This window comes from Hirundo rustica, chromosome 3, assembly GCF_015227805.2.
Source record: "Hirundo rustica isolate bHirRus1 chromosome 3, bHirRus1.pri.v3, whole genome shotgun sequence".
NCBI lineage: Eukaryota > Metazoa > Chordata > Aves > Passeriformes > Hirundinidae > Hirundo > Hirundo rustica.
The window spans coordinates 4,003,069-4,018,286 of record NC_053452.1 but is presented as its reverse complement, the minus strand read 5'-3'; positions in this window follow the sequence as shown (position 1 = coordinate 4,018,286).

The following is a 15,218-nucleotide window of genomic DNA, read 5'->3' as shown; positions in this document are numbered from 1 at the left end:
TGCAGTTCCTGTGCCCTTATGTACCCCTTATGTACAGAGGATGAAACCAAAACCCAACTTTGCTCCACAAAACCAAATAGAAAATAATTACAAGAAGGCTATTGTGCACTAGAAAAGATCTGCTTGCCTTTGAATGCAGTGCCCCAGAACTCAAATATTCATTCAAAAAACAAAACACACGCAATATGAACAAAACCACCAAGTATTAGACAAACCTTTCCACACAAGTGTCATTCTGCAAAATGGTTTCCCCAGGTCTCTTGGCCTCATCCCAAGGCCTTTTCCATCCTCAGGGTTACTGCACTCACTCCAGGGTACTTGGCAAAAAAAGGAGCAAGTGGAGGCTTGTGTGGCTTCCCTCACATCTCCTCTCTCGGCCAATCCAGGGCAAATAGGAGCCTCCAAGGAAGGCACAGATCCAACTACAAGGGCAAGGACTGTTCCGTGTCCACAGAAGCTCCGTGGCAATATTCAAACCCCAGCAGCAGCAGCATTGACCAGTCGAGGTAGGCAAGAACACAGCATCAACCCGTGGTGCCCATTACCCATCACATCCCTGACATGCAGCTGTCCTGGCCCCCAGAGCAGATATCCACATCTGTCATGAAACCAGGGATGAGAACAACATCAGGCCCCTTTTTCCCCCCAAAGAGGAATCAAGTGAAAATAGAAACATCAGTTTCAGGGGGTTTTTTCTTGTTTTTTTTAATAGGTGGTCATAACTCCCCCACAAAGGACAGAGTTATTCAGTGTCTTGGTTCTGAAAGACACTTGTCTGCTAAGGAGAGCTAGAGCCTTCCTTGGAATGTAAGAGAATGTAAGCCCCCTTCCCTCTAAATTATTATGATTTTGCACTTAGGGCCTTTCAGGCAAAGATTTGGGAATAGGAGTAACAGTTCTCTACTAGGAAAGGTTTTTAATTAAAAAAAAAAAAAAAAAAAAAAAAAAAAAAAAAAAAAAAAAAAAGAAAGAAGAAGAAGAAGAAGAACAGAAAAAAAGACAAATATAGTAGTATAAAGAGGCCAAGCAAGGTAGCAACCAAAAATCCTAGAAAACCCTGACAGAGTTAGGGATGTGACCTGGCACCCTGATGGTCAGGGTGTTGGAAGCAGTCCAAACAACTCCTCCTGGAGTAACAGATGTGGTTCTGGGGAGTAGAGATGCTCCTGTAGAAAGTCCAGTGGTGACAAGACGGGTCCGGTCTTCCTCTGGGAATACAGTGGAAAAACTGGATACCTTATGTTCTTCAGTCTCAGTTTTGATCTAGCTAGGAACAGCTGGCTCCTCCCCCACTGGCTGGAGCATCTCACAATGGGATGATGGAATGTGTCATGTCACTGGGGGGCCCCATTGGCCCATAATCAGAAAACACCTCCCTGGAGGATGGAGGGGCGTGCAATACACCTAAATCCGATTGCCCCAGAGGTGGAAACACAGCCCCACCATCTGCCCTAGACTCATCCAAGCTGCACTGGGAAAGGGTGAGGCTCCGGAACATCTACAGTACATCAATGACATCATTGTGTCAGGGAACACAGCAACAGAAGTGTTTGAGAAAGGAGAGAAGATCATCCACATTCTCCTGGAAGCTGCTTTTGCCATCAAGAGCAAAGTCAAGGGACCTGCCCAAGAGATCCAGCTCCTGAAAGTAAAGTGGCAAGATGGACGGCATCAGATACCCACCATGGTCATCAATAAGACCACTGCAACATCTCCACAGACCAGCAAGAAGGAAACACAAGCTTTCCTAGGCGCCATAGGTTTTTGGAGAATGCACACCCCTGAGTACAGCCAGATTGTGAGCCCTCTCTACCTGGTCACCTGCAAGAAGAACGATTTCCACTGGGGCCCAGAACAGCAACAAGCCTTTCTCAGATCAAGCAGGAGATCGCTGGTGTGGTAGCCTTTGACCCAGTCAGGATAAGACCAGAGGCAAAGAATGTGCTCTACTCTACAGCTGGGAACAATGGCCTGTCCTAGAGCCTTTGGCAGAAGGTGCCTGGGGATTCTAGAGCCAAAGTTACAGAGGGTCCAAAGCCAACTACACTCCAACAGAGAAGGAAATCTTGGCTGCCTAGGAAAGAGTTCAAGTCGCCTCAGAGGTGACTGGCACACAAGCACAACTCCTCCTGGCAGCCCGACTACCAGTGCTGGGGTGGATGTTTAAAGGAAAAGTTCCCGCCACCCACCATGCCACATGGAGCAAATGGATTGGCCTCATCACTCAGCACACCCGAATTGCCCTGAGATTTTTAAAGTAAGTACCAACTGGCCAGAAAGTCAAAACTTTAATCTCATGGACGGAGAGGAACAGGAACAAGTGACACGTGCTAAAGCAACTCCACCATATAACCAAGTGCCAGCCAAAGAAACACGCTATGCTCTTTTCACTAATAGTTCCTGCCGAGTCCTAAGGAGAAACCAGAATTAAAAAGCAGCCGTATAAAGCCCCACACTGCAAGCTGCACAAGCCACTGAAAGAGAGGGTGGATCGAGTCAACTAACTGAACCCAAAGCTGTTCAACTAGCCCTGGACATTGCTGAAAGAGACAAGTGACCAAAGCCCTACCTCTACACCGAGTCACGGATACGCTGATTGGCATTCACCAGTTCTCTGTGGGCTTTGCTGGAAAGGTGGAAAAAGGCCAACTGGCAGTGTAGGGGGAAACCAATCTGGGCTGCTGATGAATGGTAGGGCACTGCCAGTCAGGTAGAGAAGCTACCTGTGAGAGCCCACCATGTAGATGCCCATGTCCCCAAGAGTCGGGCTAATGAGGAGCACCAGAACAACAAACAGATAGGTCAGGCTGCAAAGATAGAGGTGTCAAAGATAGACTTAGATTGGCAACACAAGGGAGAGTTGTTCCTAGCTCCATGGGCCCATGATACCTCAGGTCACCAGGGCAGGGATGCCACCTATAAGCGGGCACAAGACCGAGGGCTGGATCTAACCATGGACAGTATTTCTCAGGTTATCCATGACTGTGAGACGTGTGCTGCCATCAAGCAGGCCAAGCGGGCAAAACCGCTATGGTATGGCGGGCAAAGGTCCAAGCGTTAAGTACGGGGAATCCTGGCAGATTGACTACATCACCCTTCCCCAAACCCGCCAAGGCCAGCGCTATGTGCTGACCATGGTGGAAGCCACCACTGGATGGTTAGAGACCTACCCGGTGCCTCACGCTACTGCCCGGAACACCATGGTGGGCCTTGAAAAGCAAATCCTGTGGAGACATGGCACCCCGGAGAGAATTGAGTCAGACAATGGGACCCACTTCAAGAACAGCCTTATAAACACCTGGGCTAGAGAACATGGCATTGAATGCACTCCACTCATGCACCTTGAGGGTCATCAAGCCCTTCCCTTTTGTCATCGGGGCACCTGCCACTAGACCAGGTTGCTCAAAGCCTCATCTAACCTGACATTGAACACTGCCAGGGACAGGGCATCCACAACTTCTCTGGAAGACCCCTCTCACTGCCTTGCCACCCTCACAGTACAGCATTTGTACCTGTTCTGTAATAGAAACCGGCCCTCTTTTCATTTAAGGCCATTCCCCTGTGTCCTATCATACCAAGGTCTTGTATATATTTTCTTCCAGCCTTCTTATAACCCCCTTTCAGCACAGGAAGGATGCTCTAAGTCTTGCCAAAGCCTTTTCTCCAGGCTGAAAAACCCAGGCCCTCCCAGCTTGCCTTTATAGGAAAGGTTCTTTAGCCCTTATTTCTCCTCTGGAGTCACTTCAGCGGGTTCATGTCCTTCTCATGTTGGAGGCCCCAGAGCTGGAGACGGCACTCTGCGTCCCAGGAAAACAATTCAGTTCCCTGTGGATATTTAAGACGTGTCATTTCCTGGTCTTCCACGTCTCAAGGTAGATGATACTGGAATTTACGTTTTTTAGTAATGTAGGAGCATTTGGGATGCTGGCAAAAGGAAAAGCCCTAAGTAAACGTCTTTAGTTTTTCCAGAGAGGAAATGTTCTCCTAATGCAGCCTCTCTTTTTTTTCCTCTTTTCTTGTGTATTTTTGTTTGTTTTTTAATTCTGATTGCTGAACTTAGTTTGAGCACTAAATCACTCATACAAAAAGGCAATCAGGAGTTATAGCTGCAGTCCTAGATTTTCAGGTCAGATAACCAAGATGCAACATCACATCATTATTTCATTTTAATATTACGTTAGCATATTTCCTTATGGAACTGGTGCAGAGCAACTAAAATGCTCTTTTAGGACAGGAAAAATAGCAGAATGTGAATTGGGTCTGTTCTTCAGCAACAGCAGACGTTTGAAACTAAACTCACAGCTCAGCAGTGCAAACTGAAGTGCAATAAAGCTTTGTGGATATAAAAACACTTCACACTGTCAGCTGAACTCGATGTTGTGCCGCATTTCAGTATGGTCATAATTTTCTTTTCTAGTTCTATTCACATTTGCAGAAGAGTCAAGAAAAATTTCAATTCAAGAGCAACTTATCCATAGACTCCAACACTGATGCCACAATATAGAAATAGGACCCGTCCAGTGCTTCCAGACTGTCAAACCCGAGAGAACTTGCTGCTTTCTTACTGTTAAAACTTATCTCAGCAACTCTATTTTCAATCTGGAAACAAAACAGAAAGCATCACTTGATGATCAATGATTTTGAAATAATACACAGACCACATGTAGATTCAGGATGTTTCTGTTCATTGTCTGTTTTCAGAGGAAATCAAAGGTGGAGATGTGCTTCAGAAGAATTCTTTATTCCCTAATATGATCTTCAATTAATCAACCTGGGGCACATATTGCAAAGTTGGGGTGCAGGTTCAGCAAGAGGTAGGGATAACACAGAGATAGCTTCAGTAAATGAGGAAAAGGGATCATTCGTGTAGAACATCCTCCCCAGAAGAAATCAATACCAAGTTGATCTGCTTGTCTCCATTTGATTTCAGTTACTCTGTAATAGATAGCACTGAAGTTATTTCCTAGAAATTTGAATCCCAGATTGAAAGGCCGTTGTCTCAGATGCTGCCTTTGAATTTCATTTCCAAGAGCATTTCTCTGCCCCTGATGCCAGTGTTCCACAGGAAAAGTCCAGACTGGGGAGCTGTGGATGCAAATCACAACTTGAGGCCCATTCCCACCAAATTGGATGGAAAATCTTCAGTGGGATTGGATCAGTCGTGAATTATGCACTTGCATTCTACACAGACTTAACTCACGGCCCAGAGTACAGTCCAGCTTTTCCCTCCATCCAGGTGACGCCAATCCAGACTCCATGAGCAATCCAGTCTTGGTTGTCTTTTCCCCTTTGCCGACTCTATTCCAGTTTCCAGGAGAAAGCCAGTCTGGGTTTTCCCACCAACTGGGGGGCCCAGCCCAAGGGACCAGGTCTAGGTACTATCTAGAACCGCGGTTCTAGGTACTATCTAGAACCGCGGTTCTAGGTACTATCTAGAACCGCGGTTCTAGGTACTATCTAGAACCGCGGTTCTAGGTACTATCTAGAACCGCGGTTCTAGGTACTATCTAGGTAGGGGGGACCTAACCCCTTCAACCTCCATTGACCAAATCTCCGCCCCTCCACAACTAGTCCTATCGTGCTGACTCCTTCCTCTTAATACTCATAAGCAAGCCAAAATCACCTGGAACAAGAACCACCCCCCCCATCCGCAAATAAATTTTTATCACAACAGTAATCACAGTTTGTTGTAATGCAGTCATTGGGTTTCTATTGCATCAGATTTGTAATGTTTTTTCTATTTGTCCTTGCCCAGCAGTGCCCATCTCCCCCACACTGAAATGGAACCTAACTCTCTTCCCCTGCCGCTTCTCCCTTATTGGATGGTGCTTCTGGGGCCTGCTCCCTGGGGGAAAAGCCCCAACGGGGGAGGGGCCAGCTCTCTCTGGCATTGGCCAGTCATCGGGAAAGGGCTCCAGCAAAGCAGGCAGGACTTGAGAATCAAAGCTGGAAAATCCCACCTGGTGTCAGAGAGCAGACTCTTTCACTATTGCCATTGGCGGTCATCTAGTCTCGTGGGAAATTCTACAACTGGCGTGCAACGTGCGGCTCGAAGCCACAAAAGGTTCCCAAAAAGCTGGAAGAACCACTTGGGGAGCACGTGGCACAGGAATCTCACGCGGCTACGTTGATAAGAACGTAATTCCTAAGATACAATTTTTACAAGTTATCGAATGATTACTGGTTACCAGTTCTCTGTATTATCTGTTATACCTGATTGTTAGTTACCAGTTATCTGTATTGTCTGTTATCTGTATAGGTTACCAGTTCTATGTATTAATGTTACTTTTTTGCTGTACCCCGAACCCCACTTCGTTACCAAATGTTGTACTTCCCTAGTTGTTTCCCAGTTCTCAAGGCCCCAGGGCCCCTTACCTTATCATAAGTTAAGCCTCCACTGCTCCCCTAGTAGCCTAAGCCACCACTGCCTCACCTGCTGCTCCCCAGCTGCCCGTCATGACATCGACGCCACCCGCTTTTTCACCAGCTCCTCCCTGCCTGCCTGTCAAACTGGAGGCCCCGCCCACTCCTGGCCCGCTCCTGGCCCAACACCACCCCTTATGAAAATCAGGCAGGACGGAAGTGCAGTGGACACCAACAGCCCCTAGAAAACATGAGCCAGCATGAATTTCGGGAGGATGAAAGGCAGTGCCAGGTAAGGAAGGAGCTCAAGTATCTGCTGACACCTTCCAGCTATTTTCCAGAATTTTGTCATAACCTAGGAGACCCTCGCTGAGAGACCCCCTGGACCTGAGGAGCCTAAAACGAGACCTAGGGAGCTCCCGCGAGGCAAAGCTCCTGACTTGTGGCTGCGCAGCAAAGTTGTCGTGAACCTCCTCCTCTGCGGTGCCCATTGGGAGCAGCGGTGGCGTAGGCATCCCCGAGCCTTCCCTCCATAAAAGAGCTGAAATAAAGGCATTAAAGGAGTTAACTTAGTCTCCTGCCCGCTTTATTTCTAACAACGTGAATCACAAAACATACCCACCCACGCAGAGACAGACCCATCAGGCTTGGCGTTTGCTGCAGAGTCTCCGAAACACAGGATTCTACAGGCCAGGGCTACAGTTTTCTCCTTGGCACTCAAAAAACCCATCGGAGTGCTGCGAAGAAGCCCCCCTGAATGGCAAGCTCCTCCAAAAGAAGTTGACCACATGTTCATGGAAATATGACCCTGGGAACCAAGACTGGAAGCTCTTTTTGCACCAAAAAGGGTCAGTCTCAGGCAAAAGGAGTGATTGGGAAAGAAAGGAAAGGAACAATGGAATTCCGGTGAGTACCACTTCTGGTTTTCTAAGGGAAAATCTTTTCCAGAGGCGGTGTTCTTCAGGGAAAAAGGTTTTTTTTTTCAGAGTGAACCTTCAAAGTGCTTTAAGAGGACGCTTCTTTCAACAGCATGGGGGGTGGAAAAGGAAACTGTTTCCCCTTTTTGCTTTTTTTTTCTTTCCAGTGAGCTTTTTTTTTCCTTTCAGTTTCTCAGTCACAATAAAGAGGCCACAGAAACTCAAAATCTGAGCCAAAAATGGGTGCAAGGCTGTCTGTGTCTCACAAAAGAGTCTATTACCATATTTCATATGCCTTGGATGATGGTGAGACCCATTATTCAAAGAAACAGCTGAAAAATTACCTCTGTGGTTTTCTCAGTTTCCACATTTATCATTAGAGCAAATAAGCTCCCCAGAATTTTGGGAGGCTATAACAAAAAAAAATAGTTGAATCTGGCTCCTCTAATAACAAAGAAGATGCAAATTTTGCTTTTTAGAGCTTAAAAATATGGTTTGCATTGCAAAAGCAAAATAAAAAGGAAAAAAAAGCCACTTCTTTGTGACTTTTCCCCAGCTTATACCTTTGCAGGCAGTCCCAGTGCTCAGACGTTCCATCTTAGTGGTCCCCAGGTGGGGGGGGGGGGGGGCGTCACAAGATGGAGGGGATTCCTTTGTCCAAAATGGCAAAAGCCATGTGCTCCCGAGCCATGAGGAGTCTCTCCCTTTCTCTGTCCCTCCTTCCTGCAATTCCTTCTTCTCCCCAGACACCTCCTTCCCTTTGGCGCCGCCCCGGCACTGCCCTCCCCTCCGACCCTGCCCCCTACCCTCAAACCTCTGCCCTCCGACTCCGCCCCATGTGACTCAAGCCTCCAGCCCCTCCCTGACCCTCCTTCCCACAGGTTCCCCGCCCACAGTCCCAGTTCCCATGCCTCGGAGGGAGCGGGGGGAGCCGGGAACCCGGAAGCAATCCCAGCTTTTCTGCCACCCCTTTCACATATCAACAATCAAAAAGAGGGAGTGCTGTCCACAGCAATTGGGACCTCTTATCCCAACAGGCGGTTCAGGGTTTATGCAAAGCTCAGGCCAAATTTAAATATGAAAGAGAATACTTCTGCTAACATTTGACAGCAAATTTAGCAAAAAATACTACAGTTTCCTTGGACCTCCAAAGAGATTTGCTTCCGGAGCTTTGGCAAAATCCTGAAACGGCTGTTGATAAGAAGAATCTGCCAACTCAATTAGCAACCCAGACCGATGAGTCTTTCCAACCTTACAGGAAAATAAAGCAGCTTCCATCAGAACCTTTAAGAACATTTGTGGAGCGGTTAACCCGAGCTATCGAGTTACAGGTTAAGAACGAAGGAGCCCAGGAACAGGTCCTGGAGGAGATGGCTCTGGCCGATGCAGATGAACAGTACACAGCAGCTATCCTCAGCCTGTCTATAGAAGCGGCTCCAACTTTACGTGACATGCTCCAGGTGTGTGCCAGGAAGATTCCCTTCATAAAAGCTCATCAAAACCACAGTTCCAGAGTCAAGCCACCACAAAGAGCTGCTGCTGCAGACACCGTGCTTCCTCTACCTGTGCCACCGCCCAAGAGAGGAACAACATGTCTCCTGTGTGGTCAGGCTGGACATTGGCTATCTCAATGCCCTTTAAAGAAGCAATTTCTGGACTTTTGGGACAATGGGGGCGGGGGGTCTCCAAGGTCCAAAGGGAATTTTTCAAAAAAAACTAGAAAATGTAAATGTTAAACTAAATAACCCCACTTTAACCAGTTCTGCCTTTCAGCAAAAGTCACCGGATATGATAGTAAAGGATCCAGTGACCAGAGAAACAAAATGTCCTCATGATCAGGTCACCTGGGGTCGTGGGTACGCCTATGTGTCCACTCCCCCAGATCTCAGATGGGTGCCTGCTGAGTGGGTGAAACCTTTCATCCTGAAAACTGGAAAACCACCTGCAGAGGGCCCACAAGTGGCCAGTGCTGCCAAAAGGAGGAGAAAGCGCCCAACCTTCTCCTTCTAATTATCATTATTCCTTAACAGCATTTTTCTAAACAGTTTGCACTAAAAGTCATTTTTCTTTTGCAACTTTAAAGGTACTCAAGGTCCGAACTCTGAGCAGCTCCCACCAACCGAGCCTTCCTCCTTCTTAATTTAATAAGAAAAGGGGAAATGAGGTCACACATTCATTGGGTTTAGATTGCATCTGATTTGTAATGTTTTTTCTATCTGGCCTTGCCCAGCAGTGCCCATTCCCCCCACTGAAATGTCACCTAACTCTCTTCCCCTGATGCTTCTCCCTTATTGGGTGGTGCCTCTGGGCCCTGCTCCCTGGGGAAAAAGCCCTGACAGGGGAGGGGCCAGCTCTCTCTGGCATTGGCCAGTCATGGGGAAAGGTCTCCAGCAAAGCAGGCAGGACTTGAGAATCAAAGCTGGAAAATCCCACCTGGTGCCAGAGAGCAGACTGTTTCACTTTTGCCATCGGCGGTCGTCTAGTCTCGTGGGGAAATTCTGCAATAGTTCAACCCTTCATCCTCCTGGCCTTCTCAGCCTTACAACTAATACTCTTCTACATCGCATTTGAGGCAACCCTCGTCCCGACCTTGATCCTCATCACTCAATGAGGGAGCCAGCCCAAATGACTAAATGGCGGCATTAACCTCCTATTCTACACATTCGCCAGCTCACTGCACCTGGTAGTCGCCATCCTCCACCTACATAACCAAATAGGCACCCTACACTTCCCAAGCCTCAAACTTTCACACCCAACAATCACCTCCTCCTGAACAGGCATCGCATCAAGCCTCGCCCTCCTAATAGCTTTCATTGTTAAAGCTCCCCTATAGGGACTACATCTAGGACTCCCCAAAGCTCATGTAGAAGCCCCTATCGCAGGATCCATGCTCCTCACCCCCCTGCTACTAAAGCTAGGAGGATACGGCTCTATACAAATAACCATCCTCGTAAAATGAGCATCAGACAACCTCTACTACCCCTTCATTACCCTCGCACTATGAGGGGCACTGATAACCAGCACCATTTGCCTACGCCAAATCAACCTAAAATCCCTAATCGCCTACTCATCGGTCAGCCACATAGGCCTAATTGTCGCCGCAACCATGATTCAAACCCAATGAGCCTTCTCAGGGGCAATAATCCTAATCATCTCACATGGACTGACCTCCTCAATACTCTTCAGCCTAGCCAGCACCAACTACGAACGCACCCACAGCCGAATCCTCCTACTAACACAAGGCATGCAACCCCTCCTACCTCTCATGGCCACCTGGTGACTACTAGCAAACCTAACCAATGGCCTTAGGAGCCACTCATCCCTGTGCAAATCCAGGTGAAAGTAACGGACCTGCCATTAGTCCTAAACACCCTCCTACTGCTAACCCTAATAACCCTATCCACCCCCATTATCCTCCACTCCTATCACCCAACCTTAAAAACAGCCCAGCCACCATCACAAAGACAGGAAAAACCTCCTTCCTCATCAGCCTAATCCCAATATCAATCCACATCTACACAGGGACGGAAAGTCTCATGTCCCTCTGAGAATGAAAATTCATCATCACCTTCAAAATCCCAATCAGCCTAAAGATAGACTTCTACTCTCTCACATTCTTCCCCATCGCCCTATCTGTATCCTAGTCTAGCCTGCAGTTTGCAACATGATACATAGCCTCAGATCCATACATCACCAATTCTTCTCCTACCTCCTCCTATTCCTTATCGCTATACTAATCCTAATTGTCACCAACAACCTCCTCATGCTACTCATCGGCTGAGAAGGAGTGGGCATTATATCCTTCCTTCTGATCAGCTGATGACATGGCCAAGCAGAAGCTAATACCGCCGCCCTCCAAGTTGTCCTCTACAACTGAGTTGGCAATGTCGGACTTATTCTCTGCATAGCATGACTAGCCTACACCTCAAAACCCTGAGAAATCCAACAACTCTCCTCCCCTTCCCAAACGCCCACGCTCCCCCTCCTGGGACTCCTTCTGGCAGCAACAGGCAAATCCGCCCAATTCGACCTCCACCCATGACTCCCAGCCACCATAGAAGGCCCAACGCCCATCTCTGCTCTACTCCACTCCAGCACGATAGCAGTGGCCGGAATCTTCCTCCTTATCCAAACCTACCCTATATTTAACACTAACCAAACCGCCCTCACTCTATGCCTGTGCCTAGGAGCTCTTTCCACACTATTTGCCCCTACATGCGCCCTCACCCAAAACGACATCAACAAAATCATCGCCTTTTCCACCTCAAGCCAACTAGGCCTCATAATACCCACCATCAGACTCAACCTCCCACCACTAGCCTTCCTCCATGTTTCAACTCACGCAGTCTTCAAAGCCATACTATTCCTGTGCTCAGGCTCCATCATCCACAACCTTCACGGACAACAAGACATTCCAAAAATAGGAGGATTACAAAAAACAGTGGTACCAACAACTACCTCCTGCCTCACCAATGGCAACCTAGCCTTAACAGGAAACTCTGTTCCTTGCAGGCTTCTAAGTAGGTGGAACCACGGTTTTCAGGGGGGAGGGGGTCCAGAGCCCAGCAGCAGCAGAGAGTCCATGCTTGCCTGCTGTCCAGGGCAGACCCAACAGCTCCAGGCCAACCTTAAAATGCCCCCCTAGAGGACTGAGGAGTGGTGAAAGAGGTAAGAAACACTGCCTCACCTGCTTTTAATGGCTGGGCCATTACCAGAAGGCATCAGTCTCCCTCTCCCCTGGAAGGGTAAGGGAAGGACAAAACATGTCCCAAAAAACTGCTGAAGATGGGTGTGCCGCCAGCCCAATTAGAAAGGTGGGTAAGGCCTCATGGTCCCATTGACAAAAGAGCATCAAAGCAGCCCACAGGCAGTTTGTTCCAGGGGCTGGGAGGCGCCGTGCCAGGGCCCATCCCGGCGTGGCACAGGGCAAGGCGCCGCTGCGGCCACCGCCAGCTCAGTGGTGGCCGCGGCAAAGCCGGCCTGCCCGGCCCCCGCGGCCAGCCGCGCCCCAAGCAGGAGGGCAGGGATGGCAGTGGCAGCTTCTCCTCCGGCAATATGCACCAGGAGTGACCTTAAACAGCACCAGGGCCCTGGTGGCCGCCAACCCCGCCCGCCCGATGGCCGCAGCAAAAACATGGCGGAGCGACTCCCCGACACGGAGCCTAAACGAGATCAACCCTCCCTTGCTGCTGGGGGAGCCTGCAGGGATCTTTGAAACTGCTGAAACCTTCCAGCAGTAGCACCTACAAGCAGCAGCTTTTCTTCTAGTCACAGGAGATGAGGAAGTGAGAATGTGCTAGGAAAACAATGTGGCAGCACCAAGGTCAAAGGAAAAAAAGGGGGAAGAAGTGCTCCAAAGTGCTCGTCACAGCTGAGATTCCTCTGCAAGCTGTAGTGAGGACTGTGATGAAATAAGCTGTGGCCCTGTCACTTTGCATTAAGTCCACAGTGGATGCAGAGATCCACTCACAGCCCATGGGGAAAGCACTCATGCCAGACGGGGTGGAAGCCAGAGAGCGCTTTGATCCAGTGGGAGACCTGACTAGGAAGAGAGAGAGGGCCCCTGCTTCTAGAGATAAAGAGAACCCTTGCTTCCCAACTAGAGCAACCAAGCCCTAAAAAATGGCACCCAGGGCATGAGGAACTCATGACACAACAGCTCTGGAAAGGCTCTTGGCCTGCGGGAGGGACCCTACAGCATACCAAAGAAAAAACTCCTCTCCTTGAGCAAACAGAAAAAAACCTCAAATAATGAACTGACCAAAACGCCCATGCCCTGTCAGTAGGAAAGACGAAGGGGCTGGGAGGGGAAAAAAAAAAAAATACAAGGTGTTTTAAAGGCTTAATTTACTTCACACTATCATTCTCTGACTCTGATTAATAATTAATTAACTTTACACCTTTAAATTTGAACCTGTTTGCCCTTAGAGTGCTTTTTCTCTCAGTTCTTAACTCATGAACCCCTCATTAATTTTCCCCCCCGCCCCCCCCCCCTCTCTCCTTAGCCCAACTAGAGCAGCAGAGAGCAAGTGAACAACTTTCATGGGTGCCTGGGTTTGGCCAATTGCCTACAGTGATTAAGATACAGCACCTGTCACAGCCTAAGGCTGCACCATCCTCCAGAGCCACAGCCCATGAGCTGGGAACCCCCTGTCCCAGCCAAGCACTAGAAAGCCTCTCCCACAACCGGGAATTCCCACGGGTGCCTCCACCCGCAGGCAAAGAGGCTTCCGACTGTGCTGGGACAGGGCCCAGCTTGGACAATTGGGTGCCAGCAACAGGCTCACACAACGTCCAGTACGGCAACAGCCGGGCTCGGCTTCCTCGTGGATTGGGCCCAAAGCCTGGCCAGGGCTCAGGGAACAACCCAGGAGCTGCCAGCAAGGCAAGAGGTCTGATTTTGTGCCTATGTCCAGCTTCTCAGTCGCAAAAAGGTCAATCCCTGTTTTGTTAGTGAGAACATACCTAGGCCCTTACACTAACCATCCTGTGGACTTGGTTAATGAATGTGTACAAACAGCATTAGGCTGGAAGGTTCCAGCAAGAGCTCAGCTTTGGCTCACAGGCCTGCTTGTGCAGCCCTCAGCACTTCAGCAGCCCTGAGCCATCTCTTAAGCAGAACCAGGACAGAAGAGCCCAACCACTCCTGACTTCCAGAGCAGCGCCTGCTGCCTTGGCACACCTCTTTAGTCCTTCTCTTGAAGGTCAGGACCATCCAAGAAACACAAATCCAGGCTCCTCCTACTCCTTGAAGAAGGTCCAAAATGGCACTAAGCTGTCTCAACACAAGAGCAAGACCAGGATGCTCTTCCTTGGGCAAAACTCAAGCTACTAAAACACCAGGAACACCAGACACTGATGGTCCACTGAAGGATATTGATCCAGCTCTACTGACAAGTGGTGGCTGGAGAGAGGAACCTACAAGGCCTTGAGAAATCCAAACAGAGCCCCAGATGTTTTCCTGCTTGTATCATTCAGCTCTGCACTTACCTTGCACAGTCTTCTGCCAAGTGGTTCCACATGCTCTGCTGCTATCAAAAATACCCATCAGCTTACTTCTAGGTTCCAAGAAGTCTCATCCCATCCTCTTTGTTCAGATGTTCCACATGACGGTTTCATGGAAAACAAGCTGTTTCCCCATCCAGATCCCTTCTTAAGTCGTATAGAAGCCCATGATCGCACAAGTACTCACAGAAACTCTCCCAACACCGTTTGCTGCTTCTCTCTTTCTCTCTGCCAGGGTCCCAAGAAATTCTGTGTCAGTTCTTGTCCCGCATTTACCAGGGACCTGGAGAGAGAAAGGCACACTCATTACTATTCATTATGGCCACAGGCTTTAGGGCTCAGTGCTGGGGTTCAGCCTTCTGGAAGGAGAAGCAGACACTCCTCACCCCGCTGGAGCCGATTCCTCCAGTCCCTGGTCAGCTCTTGCAAACCCTTCAAGCCACTCTGCAACACTCAGCACCGCTGCAGAGCTACAACAGAGCAGCAGTTTATCCACAGGCGATTTCTCCTAGCACACATTTCTGTTGTGTTTCCAAAGCAATCCTAGTGCTTATTTTACACCTCCAGAAGCACGTGCCCGCATCCACAACCATACTGCATTTTCACAGTGTGCCAATAGGAACACAAACAGATTTAATACATTATTCTTCAGACAGCAGGTCACCCACTTAACCCCTGTGCACTTGGACTGCTTCTTGTGGGAGGGTCAACAGAGCTGCACCAGCTTTAAACACAGGGCATGAAAACAGAAACCAACTCGTCTCCACCAAATGAAATAAAACATGACCATAAGTCACATGAAATGATAACCGTGCCATAGAAAACACTGATTTGCTTAGAAACATAGTGCCCGAGAACTCAAGCATCCATTCAAACTAGAAAACACATTCAAAATGGGTCCAAAACAGCAAACATTAGACCAAACCTTTCAAC